This window comes from Salmo salar, chromosome 15 (genome assembly GCF_965601325.2).
Source record: "Salmo salar chromosome 15, fSalSal1, whole genome shotgun sequence".
NCBI lineage: Eukaryota > Metazoa > Chordata > Actinopteri > Salmoniformes > Salmonidae > Salmo > Salmo salar.
The window spans coordinates 51,050,085-51,064,988 of NC_138305.1; positions in this window are offsets into that span (position 1 = coordinate 51,050,085).

Sequence of the window (14,904 nt, forward strand, 5' to 3'; positions counted from 1 at the left end):
AAATTGGTGCATTCACCTTATGATATCCAGTGGAACAACCACTTTACAATAGTGCATCTAAATCTTTTAAGGGGGAGGGGGGGTTAGAAGGATTACTTTATCCTATCCTAGGTATTCCTTAAAGAGGTGGGGTTTCAGGTGTCTCCGGAAGGTGGTGATTGACTCCGCTGTCCTGGCGTCGTGAGGGAGCTTGTTCCACCATTGGGGTGCCAGAGCAGCGAACAGTTTTGACTGGGCTGAGGGGGAACTGTGCTTCCTCAGAAGTAGGGGGGCCAGCAGGCCAGAGGTGGATGAACGCAGTGCCCTTGTTTGGGTGTAGGGCCTGATCAGAGCCTGAAGGTATGGAGGTGCCGTTCCCTTCACAGCTCCGTAGGCAATCACCATGGTCTTGTAGCGGATGCGAGCTTCAACTGGAAGCCAGTGGAGAGAGTGGAGGAGCGGGGTGACGTGAGAGAACTTGGGAAGGTTGAACACCAGACGGGCTGCGGCGTTCTGGATGAGTTGTAGGGGTTTAATGGCACAGGCAGGGAGCCCAGCCAACAGCGAGTTGCAGTAATCCAGACGGGAGATGACAAGTGCCTGGATTAGGACCTGCGCCGCTTCCTGTGTGAGGCAGGGTCGTACTCTGCGAATGTTGTAGAGCATGAACCTACAGGATCGGGTCACCGCCTTGATGTTAGTGGAGAACGACAGGGTGTTGTCCAGGATCACGCCAAGGTTCTTAGCACTCTGGGAGGAGGACACAAGGGAGTTGTCAACCGTGATGGCGAGATCATGGAACGGGCAGTCCTTCCCTGGGAGGAAGAGCAGCTCCGTCTTGCCGAGGTTCAGCTTGAGGTGGTGATCCGTCATCCACACTGATATGTCTGACAGACATGCAGAGATGCGATTCGCCGCCTGGTTATCAGAAGGGGGAAAGGAGAAGATTAATTGTGTGTCGTCTGCATAGCAATGATAGGAGAGACCATGTGAGGATATGACAGAGCCAAGTGACTTGGTGTATAGCGAGAATAGGAGAGGGCCTAGAACAGAGCCCTGGGGGACACCAGTGGTGAGAGCGCATGGTGCGGAGACAGATTCTCGCCACGCCACCTGGTAGGAGCGACCTGTCAGGTAGGACACAATCCAAGCGTGGGCCGCGCCGGAGATGCCCAACTCGGAGAGGGTGGAGAGGAGGATCTGATGGTTCACAGTATCAAAGGCAGCAGATAGGTCTAGAAGGATGAGAGCAGAGGAGAGAGAGTTAGCTTTAGCAGTGCGGAGAGCCTCCGTGACACAGAGAAGAGCAGTCTCAGTTGAATGCCCAGTCTTGAAACCTGACTGATTAGGATCAAGAAGGTCATTCTGAGAGAGATAGCAGGAGAGCTGGCCAAGGACGGCACGTTCAAGAGTTTTGGAGACAAAAGAAAGAAGGGATACTGGTCTGTAGTTGTTGACATCGGAGGGATCGAGTGTAGGTTTTTTCAGAAGGGGTGCAACTCTCGCTCTCTTGAAGACGGAAGCGACATAGCCAGCGGTCAAGGATGAGTTGATGAGCGAGGTGAGAAGGTCTCCGGAAATGGTCTGGAGAAGAGAGGAGGGGATAGGGTCAAGTGGGCAGGTTGTTGGGTGGCCGGCCGTCACAAGACGCGAGATTTCATCTGGAGAGAGAGGGGAGAAAGAGGTCAAAGCACAGGGTAGGGCAGTGTGAGCAGGACCAGCGGTGTCGTTTGACTTAGCAAACGAGGATCGGATATCGTCAACCTTCTTTTCAAAATGGTTGACGAAGTCATCCGCAGAGAGGGAGGAGGGGGGGGAGGGGGAGGAGGATTCAGGAGGGAGGAGAAGGTAGCAAAGAGCTTCCTAGGGTTAGAGGCAGATGCTTGGAATTTAGAGTGGTAGAAAGTGGCTTTAGCAGCAGAGACAGAAGAGGAGAATGTAGAGAGGAGGGAGTGAAAGGATGCCAGGTCCGCAGGGAGGCGAGTTTTCCTCCATTTCCGCTCGGCTGCCCGGAGCCCTGTTCTGTGAGCTCGTAGTGAGTCGTCGAGCCACGGAGCAGGAGGGGAGGACCGAGCCGGCCTGGAGGATAGGGGACAGAGAAAATCAAAGGATGCAGAAAGGGAGGAGAGGAGGGTTGAGGAGGCAGAATCAGGAGATAGGTTGGAGAAGGTTTGAGCAGAGGGAAGAGATGATAGGATGGAAGAGGAGAGAGTAGCGGGAGAGAGAGAGCGAAGGTTGGGATGGCGCAATACCATCCGAGTAGGGGCAGAGTGAGAAGTGTTGGATGAGAGCAAGAGGGAAAAGGATACAAGGAAGTGGTCGGAGATTTGGAGGGGAGTTGCAATGAGATTAGTGGAAGAACAGCATCTAGTAAAGATGAGGTCAAGCGTATTGCCTGCCTTGTGAGTAGGGGGGGAAGGTGAGAGGGTGAGGTCAAAAGAGGAGAGGAGTGGAAAGAAGGAGGCAGAGAGGAATGAGTCAAAGGTAGACGTGGGGAGGTTAAAGTCACCCAGAACTGTGAGAGGTGAGCCATCCTCAGGAAAGGAACTTATCAAGGCGTCAAGCTCATTGATGAACTCTCCAAGGGAACCTGGAGGGCGATAAATGATAAGGATGTTAAGCTTGAAAGGGCTGGTAACTGTGACAGCATGAAATTCAAATGAGGAGATAGACAGATGGGTCAGGGGAGAAAGAGAGAATGTCCACTTGGGAGAGATGAGGATTCCAGTGCCACCACCCCGCTGGCTCGATGCTCTAGGGGTATGCGAGAACACGTGGGCAGACGAGGAGAGAGCAGTAGGAGTAGCAGTGTTATCTGTGGTAATCCATGTTTCCGTCAGCGCCAGGAAGTCTAGGGACTGGAGGGTAGCATAGGCTGAGATGAACTCAGCCTTGTTGGCTGCAGACCGGCAGTTCCAGAGGCTGCCGGAGACCTGGAACTCCACGTGGGTCGTGCGCGCTGGGACCACCAGGTTTGAGTGGCAGCGGCCACGCGGTGTGAAGCGTTTGTATGGCCTGTGCAGAGAGGAGAGAACAGGGATAGACAGACACATAGTTGACAAGCTACAGAAGTGTTGTTTCTTGTATTATTGTCTCTTGTGTCTTTAGAGAACTGTTTCACTTTGATATCCTTTTTCTTCTGTCCTGATTTTCTCTTTCTTTTCTTCTGTTAACTAGATATTCTTTGTTGTTCTTCGTTAGCTAGCTAGCTTCTTCCAAAAGAGTCCCTAGCAACTGCTTAGCAACTGGTAAACAATTCAGCTAGCTAAGATAACTACAATTTTATGAAAAATAGTTATTTTTCAAAAGCCTATCTTCTTTGTTTGTTGCTTGTTTTTTCTCCTATTCAGTCTTGCAGTTTTCTTTTGCTTTTTTTCCGATGTACTTCACTCTAAAAACCATGTAAATTTCAATATTTGTAGGAGCTCATTTTTCAGCTGCTGCTGCTCAAATTGGAGTTCCGGAACCAACTGTGACGGATATGACAATAACCATATTCAGAGTGTTGATATCTTTATTTCGTGATGACACATAGTAATACTGATAGAGCGTGATCACATATCAGACTATAGAGAATGGCCAATGGGATACAAAAGACCATACCCACCATCACATATGGACATATTCAACCTCCCTGTCCTAGTCTGTAATCCCCTCATGCTTCAAGATGTCCACCATTGTCCCTGTACCCAAGCAAGCAAAGGTAACCTGCCTAAATGACTACCGCCTTCCATGTCATCAAATCAAATGTAATTTGTCACATGCGCCGAATACAACAGGTGTATCCTTACTGTGAAATGCTTACTTACAAGCCCTTAACCAACAATGCAGTTTAAAAAAATAGAGTCAAGAAAATATTTACTAAATAATAAAGTAACAATTAAATAACAATAATGAGGCTATATTCAGGGGGTACCGGTACCAAGTTAGTGTGCGGGGGTACAGGTTATAGGTAATTTGTACATGTAGGTAGGGGTAAAGTGTGTGTGTGTGTGGGGGGGGGGGGTGTCAATGTAATATAGTCCGGGTGGCCATTTGATACATCTTTCAGCAGTTTTATGGCTTGGGGGTAGAAGCTGTTAAGGAGCCTTTTGGACCTAGACTTGGTACTCCGGTACCGCTTGCCGTGCGGTAGCAGAGAGAACAGTCTATGGCTTAGGTGTCTGGGGTCATTGACAATTGTTTGGGCCTTCCTCTGACACGCCTAGTAAATACGCTACGGTTCAAAAGTTTGGGGTCACTTAGAAATGTCCTTGTTTTTGAAAGAAAAGCACGTTTTTGTCCATTAAAATAAAATACAGTGTAGACATTGTTAATGTTGTAAATGACTATTGTAGCTGGAAACGGTTGAATTTTAATGGAATATCTACATAGGCGTACAGAGGCACATTATCAGCAACCATCACTCCTGTGTTCCAATGGCACGTTGTGTTAGCTAATCCAAGTTTATAATTTTAAAAGGCTAATTGATCATTAGAAAAGCCTTTTGCATTTATGTTAGCACAGCTGAAAACTGTTGTCCTGATTAAAGAAGCAATAAAACTGGCCTTCTTTAGACTAGTCTGGAGCATCAGAATTTGTGGGTTCGATGAAAGGCTCAAAATGGCCAGAAACAAAGAACTTTCTCCTGAAACTCGTCAGTCTATTGTTGTTCTGAGAAATGAAGGCTATTCTATGCGAGAAATTGCCAAGAAACTGAAGATCTTGTACAACGCTGTGTACTACTCCTTTCACAGAACAGCGCAAGCTGGCTCTAACCAGAATAGAAAGAGGAGTGGGAGGCCCCGGTGCACAACTGAGCAAGAGGACAAGTACATTAGAGTGTCTAGTTTGAGAAACAGACGCCTCACAAGTCCTCAGCTGGCAGCTTCATTTAAAAGTACCCGCAAAACACCAGTCTCAACGTCAACAGTGCAAATTGTAATGAGTCCAGGGTGTCAGGTAAGGTGGAGCTTAATCAGTCTCTCAAAGCACTAAGCTAAGGACCCTGGGACTAAACACCTCCCTCTGCAACTGAATCCTGGATTTCCTGATGGGCCGCCCCCAGGTGGTAAGGGTAGGCAACAACACATCTGCCACGCAACTTCATTAAATAGTACCCACAAAACACCAGTCTCAACGTCAACAGTGAAGAGGCGACTCCGGGATGCCTGAGTATGAATACTTCCCTCTGCAACTGGATCCTGGACTTCCTGAAGAGCAGACCACAGGCGTGGGGGTAGGCAACAACATCTCTGCCACGCTGACTGTCAACATGGGATCCCCCCAGGGGCGTGTGTTTAGCCCCCTCCTGTACTCCCTGTACAATCACGAATCTGTGGCCACGCATGACTCCAACACCATCATTAAGTTGGACAACGAAACAACGGTGGTGGGCCTTATCGCCGACTGCGACAAGACAGCCTACCGGTAGGAGGTTAGAGCCCTGGCAGAGTGATGCCAGGAAAACACAACATCAGCAAAAACAAGGAGCTGGTCGTGGACTACAGGAAACAGGGGTGAGCATGCCTCCATCTGCATCGACGGGGCTGAAGTGGAGGGTCAAAATCTTCATGTTCCTCAGCATGCACGTACATGTAGGAGGATCTGACATGGACCAATCACACCAACACTGTAGTGAAGAATGCACAACAGCGCATCTCCAACCACAGGCAACTGAAGAAATTGATCCTCAAATTCTACAGCTGCACCATCGAGAGCATCTTGACCGGCTATATCAACAACTGGTATGGCAACTGCACGGCCCTCAACTGCAAGACTCTACAGAGGGTGGTGTGGACTGCCTAATACATCACTGGGGTCGAGCTCCCTGCCCTCCAGGACATTTATGCCATGCGGTGTCTGAGGAAGGTCCGGAAGATTGACAAGGACTCCAGTCACCTGAACTACGGACCAACAGGCCCCCGAGACGGCTTCTACCACCAGGCCATCAGACTGCTGAACAGCTAAGCAGTCTACCTGCGTAGACCTGCACCGTAAAAACTATTTGCACCTTAAAGACTATCTGCACCTAGAGACTATTTGCACCAATGACTCTCCACACATCCAAACCTTACACAAAAGCACACACATACGCAAACACACACACAATTATGCACACACACACACGCATACTCACACAAACACACACACAGTCAATGCTGCTGTTCTATTATATACTATTTAGTTAACTGTGCGGCCAAGTCACTATTCGCTTTACATTTGTAAATACAATCAGACTTGATATAGAACATTCATAATCTATACTGTATATCCTACTGTGTACATATCCGTTTATTACTTTGCAAACTACCTTCTTCTAATTATTTAATATTTTTTATTTGACTTTTTATTATTGATATTGATTATTGTACAGCGATGTTGAGGGATCTAGCACACAAGCATTTCACTGCACCTTTCATACATGCTGTAAACTGTGTACATTTTATTTAATGCTGTAAACAAATCATTTTATTTCATTACCCTAATAAATTGCAGCAAGATGGGATCCATTTTGGAATAACGACAGAGGTCATACGGCGTGACAGGGACAGTGAGACGGTCATCTGGTGCATCGGCCCTCTCCTTCCACCACACTCTCATCATTAATAATTAATCCACTCAATGACCAAGGCAGCCTGCTTAATTGGACCTTGATGAATCATTAAGTACCCAGCACCTGGCAAGAGCCAACCACAGCCCCTTCCCTTTGCCACCATTGTCCTTGGCCTGGTTGGTGTTTGTTAATGTACCCGTCTGTCTGAGTCTGAGAGCTGGGTGGCGGCAGCGGTGGCACGGGCAACTGTCGGGACAACCTAACGGCCTACGGGGCTTTGGGGGTCCTGTCTGTCTGTGGGGCTGATTGGTGACCTGGGCCTCAATCTCAGAAGGTGGCCATTTACGCATCATTCACCTGACTACACCGTTCAGCCCTGCCCCTCTCTGAACTCTTGCCGGCAGGCTAGGATAGGTCTGGGAGAGTGAGATAAACAGAGCAGAGCGGGCTGGAAAAGGTGGTGGCGTGTGGGTGGGTTGGGGAAGAGTGGGGAGGGAATAGTTGTTGACAAGGTTCCCCTGTCCTGTTTCTAATTTGTTTTAAGGGCTTGTCTGGGTCACGTTCAGTGAGGGTACAACATTATAGACAGTTCAGAAGGGTCAGTATGGACTGTGGTAAAAAGTAGTACACTAAAAGTAGTGCACTCTATAGGGAATAGGGTGCCATTTGGGACACAAACAGCATCTCATCAGACAGTATATCATTCCAAGTATCCTAATCTGAAAGTTGGCCCCATGTCAAAGTCTCATCACTTACACCCAATCACAAATCAACCCCAAATCCACTACCTGGAGCCAGGTTCATAAACCTAGTCCTAGGGACCCACAGGGGTTCACATTTGAGCCTTTTCCCAGCAATAACTCACCTGATTCAGCTAATCAAATGCTTGAGGAGACTTGTGTAGATCTTAAATTATTTGATAGGTATAGGCAATATTGTCGGAGGCCCTCTAGTTCTGTTTTCACCATTTTCCTTCTATCAAATTTGTTCAGATGTACACAACAGCCAACAGGGCGTGGCTAGGGGTTGTTTCTGGAAAGGACCATTGACAAATTCCATTCTGTCTGCTACTGATTTGGCATTACGGGTCTATGCTTAATAAAACAGGGAATATATGTAACTCATTTCTGAGGTCTGTGTTGTGAAATATTCTGGCTGTGTCAGTGAGAAAAATATCGGTGGGAGTTCTGGGTAAAAAAAAGAAAAAAAAAAAGAATGAATGAATGAATTGAGGCAGAACAAGTTCTTTTGATTCATTGTATGGAATTGTTACCGAATAGACAGAAGCAAACCAATACTTCATAACTTGGTTCTGGAAATTCAAAGTAAAAAAAAATGTGCTAATAAGAGGAAGTCTCAGCCTGACCGCATGTGAGATACTTAACACCAAACATGTCTCTTCATTGGTTAACCATAAATATTCAACCTCACACCCTTGTATATCAATGTCTATAAACGTGGCCCAGTAATGTCAATCATGACCACATTTCCATTTTAGTCATTCAGCAGATGTTATTTTCCAGTGCGATTTGCAGTAATGAGTGCATACATTTTCATTCATACTGGTCCCTTGTGGGAATCAAACTCCAAACCCTGGTATTACAAGTGCCATGTTCTACCAACTGATCCACACTGGACCACTTGTGAGTGAATTGTCACCAAACACATTTTGTTGCATTTAGGGCTATTGATTTGTCAAGTGAGCGAACAAACCCAAGTCTCACACATTATGCAAAGGTCCGCACATCATTCACCATATCCCCACGAGGGAAAACACAGTTATCATAGACCACCAGTAAAAAAAACATCCATTTACATGTTGTTCATTTCACACTACTTTTTCAATATATTTTTATTTTAAGGCTCATATGAATGTCTTGCTTAATATAATGTGTCACCGTCGCAAATCAACTGCATTATACTTTAAAAAACACTTAAACTTCAACCAGTAACATGGCTCTTTGGCTAGCTTTTCTTCGTGCCCATGTCAATGAGTGTTAGCATTCTAGCTATCAACTGCTGCATCCAAAATAGATATTTTGTAACTATCACAACCAAATATAAGCTTAGTGACTTTTGAAGCAATAATCAAAACATCGTAAACCTATGAGAACCCCTAAATAGTTATTTGTTTAGAAGTAATAACTATGTGTCACGGGTGTCGTAGGGTTTAGACCAAGACAGAGCGGGAAAATGTATACTCATCTTCTTTTATTAACGGACAAAGAAGGAAAACCAAAATAAACACGTATACAAAAAAAAAAAAAAAAACCACGACGACAAAGAACAGGCCGGTAAGGCACAAAGCTATACACAGCAACAATCTCCCACAAAATCCCATGACAAACAAACTCCTAATTATAGGACCCTCAATCAGAGGCAACGATAACCAGCTGCCTCCAATTGAAGGTCCAACCCCAATTAACTAAACATAGAACTACAGACTAGACAGAACATAGAAATACACTAATATAGAACATAGACTAACAAACCCCGAACCACATAAACCAAACACCCCTCCTCTACCTAAATACATAGCCCGAACCACATAAAACAAACACCCCCTGCCACACCCTGACCAAACTACAATAACAAATAACCCCTATAACTGGTCAGGACGTGACACTATGTAAATCTAAACTATGTTTAATGGGCAGTTGTTTCCCCCACGGTGACCGTTGTACTTGTTTATGATGTGAATGGTGACTCAAAATATTGGTACATTCAACCTGTTACAACAGTGGCAGGTTGACTGTTTTGTTGTTGTTTGAACTGCAGATTGCCCGTTTAAAGCCAATTCTGGAAGACTCCAAGCCAAACCGGGAGGATTAGCAACCCTAGTTCCTTGTTCAAAAGGAATATCCTATCTATCACGTAGGGCCATACATTTCCCATGAAGAGCTACAGGTCAAACTGTATAACCTGGCTTCTTAGTTTGAGACTTGTAATTCAAAGGGAACAATTTTCTTAATCGTGACCTGTTTCAACTTCTCACATAACAGTCCATGATGAGGAGTCCAATCTTGGCTTGATCATATCATAATGCATGAATGGTGGAATTCTTAAAGCAGGGTTTCTCTGTAGGGACCCACAGGAGTGCACATCTTCCAATACAGCACTTAGACAGGTCAAGGGCTTGCTTGATGATGGTTCAATAGAATGAAAGTTCATAGACTGATCTGTATGGTACAGATGGAAAACATATTCAAAAACTAGAATAATAACCGGTTTCTAAAGTAGCTATGTACAGTATGTGATGTGCTGGGAGTGGTCTTTTTAAGGACCTGCCTTGGCATGAAACTCTCTTTAACTCTTCCTCTTCCCACAGAAGGCATCTGCTTGCTCTGCATAGTGGTGACATCTCACACTGACCCACTTCTCTGCTGTTTGAGGTCAAGTTTGTCAGTTTACCAAGGTGTTTGTTTTATACACTCTCTCTTCCCTACTCCTACTGATCTCTCTTGTCTCTGAGGCTTTTTTGTTCTTTCTGCTGCTTCTCTCTCTCTATCTATTATGTGTTCCTTTTTCCTGAAAGGCATGCATTTTTAATGCACAAACAAGTGTGGGCTCCCACTGACTTTAGCCCCGGGAAACACAATCTCACTCTCAGATCCTCTGTTATTCCTTAGAAAAAGCTTCCCACTTTCCCAAAGGATGATTCCCCAAATGCACCGGATCTCAGGCAAGCCTGAACAACTGTGAAATGAGCATGCAAATGCTACAGATACTATCTGTATGTAAAGAATATGCTTCAGGTACAGTATATCATAGATAGACTATTCAGTCATTGCATAAGAAAAGAAGATATTTCAATAATGTCTTTATATTTCTGCTGTTTAACATAAAATAAATAGCAAAAAAGGGCACAAAGACAGGTGTGCTCGATAGAAAGTTGTTTAATAATATAGGTGATGGAAGGATAGATTGTCAATTGGGGACCACCAGGACCAACTTGATGTTCTTACTCAGTTTTGCATTTTACGTCCAAGATGATACAGCAAACATCCGCCAACCCAACCCAAATCCCAGATGTGTGCTTATGGGGAAACCTTTATGTATTGGCTGCATTGTAATGAGAAACAAAGATCACAATAGTCTTTAGGAAGAGAAAATTGGGTCAAACATATTTCTACATTTTGCCATCTTATGGACCTGTTTCTCCCCCTACTGGCTAACCGAGGTACAAGCAGTACCAGTATGTGTTGACAATGACATGTGGTGGTGTTAGTTAATTATTCTTCAGCCTGAACCTGGGGAACAATAACAAGGTGTGCAGGTTTTTGTTACAACCAAGTACTAACACACCTGATTAAACAAATTGACTAATCATCAACCCCTTAATTAGCTGGTGTGTTAATACTTGACTGGAACAAAAGCGCGCACAACCTATCCTGACAGGATTTAGGTTGGAGACAGTTACCTCACGAAACGAGAAAAAAAATCCTTGGCAAAAGAACACACACCGATAAATAAATGGGTGGGTGGATGGATGGACAGATGGATGAGTGGACTGATGGAAAATGGGTAAATTAGTAGGTATATATTGTAATTGTATTTATTATCACCGACCTATCATTAGAAAGTACATAAAATACAAACCAATACCTCTGTCCAGCTCGGGTAACTGTTTGTCCTTCCCCTGTTCTGAGGTGTTTAGGCTAACAGTGTCTGAGTTGAAGAATGTACATGAAGTTGTTATCATGCCACTCGATGGAGAGAGAAAACAAATTGGTAACTCATAACTAAATGGCTTGCCCTCATTTCAGGGCTGGTGTGGTTGCTCTTAATTTGTTCTCTTAGTCCAATACAGGTATAGACAGAATATATGAGAACAATGAAGTTGGGCTCCTCAAAACATTATCTATTCAACGTTGTCTACCTCAAATAGGCTTAGTTCCTGCTCAAAACTCACATTTTAAAGAATGTTTCAAACCCGATAAGGAGTGAGCAGGCCGTTTGGTGCCATTCAGACATTCCGTAGAGTCTAATCATTGGGCTACTAAAGTGGTACTAAAAGAGAGGTATAGCACATCCTGTCTTAAACGCTGTGTAGTGTGAGTAGCACAAATGCTTACTCGCTTCTTCTAGTCTGCAGGTTGGATGATGAGTGAGTCTGAAGCAAACAGGCAGCTAGCGCATAATAATCATGCAAAGTAACCAAGTCAGGCAAATACTAAGACTTAGAAAACTTGTTCCGCCAGCTCCCAACCTGCATCCATTCAGTTAGACTGATATTTTTCAGGAACGCTGTCGGCAACTTGGGGCAGACGTCTTTTTTTGTTGTTTATTTATTAGACATTTAGCAGGATAAAATCTCTTGAGATGTCTGTCCCCTGTCTTTTTCAAGTCTCCAAATGAAAAAACTCAAAACAATACTTAGTAACAAGAATACAGTGCATTCGGAAAGTATTCAGACCCCTTCACTTTTTCAAAATGTTGTTACATTACAGCCTTATTCTGAACTGGATTCAATTTTACATTACATTTACATTTAAGTCATTTAGCAGACGCTCTTATCCAGAGCGACTTACAAAATGGTGCATTCACCTTATGATATCCAGTGGAACAACCACTTTACAATAGTGCATCTAAATCTTTTAAGGGGGGGGGGGGGTTAGAAGGATTACTTTATCCTATCCTAGGTATTCCTTAAAGAGGTGGGGTTTCAGGTGTCTCCGGAAGGTGGTGATTGACTCCGCTGTCCTGGCGTCGTGAGGGAGCTTGTTCCACCATTGGGGTGCCAGAGCAGCGAACAGTTTTGACTGGGCTGAGCGGGAACTGTGCTTCCTCAGAGGTAGGGGGGCCAGCAGGCCAGTGGTGGATGAACGCAGTGCCCTTGTTTGGGTGTAGGGCCTGATCAGAGCCTGAAGGTATGGAGGTGCCGTTCCCTTCACAGCTCCGTAGGCAATCACCATGGTCTTGTAGCGGATGCGAGCTTCAACTGGAAGCCAGTGGAGAGAGCGGAGGAGCGGGGTGACGTGAGAGAACTTGGGAAGGTTGAACACCAGACGGGCTGCGGCGTTCTGGATGAGTTGTAGGGGTTTAATGGCACAGGCAGGGAGCCCAGCCAACAGCGAGTTGCAGTAATCCAGACGGGAGATGACAAGTGCCTGGATTAGGACCTGCGCCGCTTCCTGTGTGAGGCAGGGTCGTACTCTGCGAATGTTGTAGAGCATGAACCTACAGGATCGGGTCACCGCCTTGATGTTAGTGGAGAACGACAGGGTGTTGTCCAGGATCACGCCAAGGTTCTTAGCACTCTGGGAGGAGGACACAAGGGAGTTGTCAACCGTGATGGCGAGATCATGGAACGGGCAGTCCTTCCCCGGGAGGAAGAGCAGCTCCGTCTTGCCGAGGTTCAGCTTGAGCTGCTGATCCGTCATCCACACTGATATGTCTGACAGACATGCAGAGATGCGATTCGCCGCCTGGTTATCAGAAGGGGGAAAGGAGAAGATTAATTGTGTGTCGTCTGCATAGCAATGATAGGAGAGACCATGTGAGGATATGACAGAGCCAAGTGACTTGGTGTATAGCGAGAATAGGAGAGGGCCTAGAACAGAGCCCTGGGGGACACCAGTGGTGAGAGCGCATGGTGCGGAGACAGATTCTCGCCACGCCACCTGGTAAGAGCGACCTGTCAGGTAGGACGCAATCCAAGCGTGGGCCGCGCCGGAGATGCCCAACTCGGAGAGGGTGGAGAGGAGGATCTGATGGTTCACAGTATCAAAGGCAGCAGATAGGTCTAGAAGGATGAGAGCAGAGGAGAGAGAGTTAGCTTTAGCAGTGCGGAGAGCCTCCGTGACACAGAGAAGAGCAGTCTCAGTTGAATGCCCAGTCTTGAAACCTGACTGATTAGGATCAAGAAGGTCATTCTGAGAGAGATAGCAGGAGAGCTGGCCAAGGACGGCACGTTCAAGAGTTTTGGAGAGAAAAGAAAGAAGGGATACTGGTCTGTAGTTGTTGACATCGGAGGGATCGAGTGTAGGTTTTTTCAGAAGGGGTGCAACTCTCGCTCTCTTGAAGACGGAAGGGACGTAGCCAGCGGTCAAGGATGAGTTGATGAGCGAGGTGAGGAAGGGGAGAAGGTCTCCGGAAATGGTCTGGAGAAGAGAGGAGGGGATAGGGTCAAGTGGGCAGGTTGTTGGGCGGCCGGCCGTCACAAGACGCGAGATTTCATCTGGAGAGAGAGGGGAGAAAGAGGTCAAAGCACAGGGTAGGGCAGTGTGAGCAGGACCAGCGGTGTCGTTTGACTTAGCAAACGAGGATCGGATATCGTCAACCTTCTTTTCAAAATGGTTGACGAAGTCATCCGCAGAGAGGGAGGAGGGGGGGGGGAGGGGGAGGAGGATTCAGGAGGGAGGAGAAGGTAGCAAAGAGCTTCCTAGGGTTAGAGGCAGATGCTTGGAATTTAGAGTGGTAGAAAGTGGCTTTAGCAGCAGAGACAGAAGAGGAGAATGTAGAGAGGAGTGAGTGAAAGGATGCCAGGTCCGCAGGGAGGCGAGTTTTCCTCCATTTCCGCTCGGCTGCCCGGAGCCCTGTTCTGTGAGCTCGTAGTGAGTCGTCGAGCCACGGAGCAGGAGGGGAGGACCGAGCCGGCCTGGAGGATAGGGGACAGAGAAAATCAAAGGATGCAGAAAGGGAGGAGAGGAGGGTTGAGGAGGCAGAATCAGGAGATAGGTTGGAGAAGGTTTGAGCAGAGGGAAGAGATGATAGGATGGAAGAGGAGAGAGTAGCGGGAGAGAGAGAGCGAAGGTTGGGACGGCGCAATACCATCCGAGTAGGGGCAGAGTGAGAAGTGTTGGATGAGAGCAAGAGGGAAAAGGATACAAGGTAGTGGTCGGAGATTTGGAGGGGAGTTGCAATGAGATTCGTGGAAGAACAGCATCTAGTAAAGATGAGGTCAAGTGTATTGCCTGCCTTGTGAGTAGGGGGGGAAGGTGAGAGGGTGAGGTCAAAAGAGGAGAGGAGTGGAAAGAAGGAGGCAGAGAGGAATGAGTCAAAGGTAGACGTGGGGAGGTTAAAGTCACCCAGAACTGTGAGAGGTGAGCCATCCTCAGGAAAGGAACTTATCAAGGCGTCAAGCTCATTGATGAACTCTCCAAGGGAACCTGGAGGGCGATAAATGATAAGGATGTTAAGCTTGAAAGGGCTGGTAACTGTGACAGCATGGAATTCAAATGAGGAGATAGACAGATGGGTCAGGGGAGAAAGAGAGAATGTCCACTTGGGAGAGATGAGGATTCCAGTGCCACCACCCCGCTGGCTCGATGCTCTAGGGGTATGCGAGAACACGTGGGCAGACGAAGAGAGAGCAGTAGGAGTAGCAGTGTTATCTGTGGTAATCCATGTTTCCGTCAGCGCCAGGAAGTCTAGGGACTGGAGGGTAG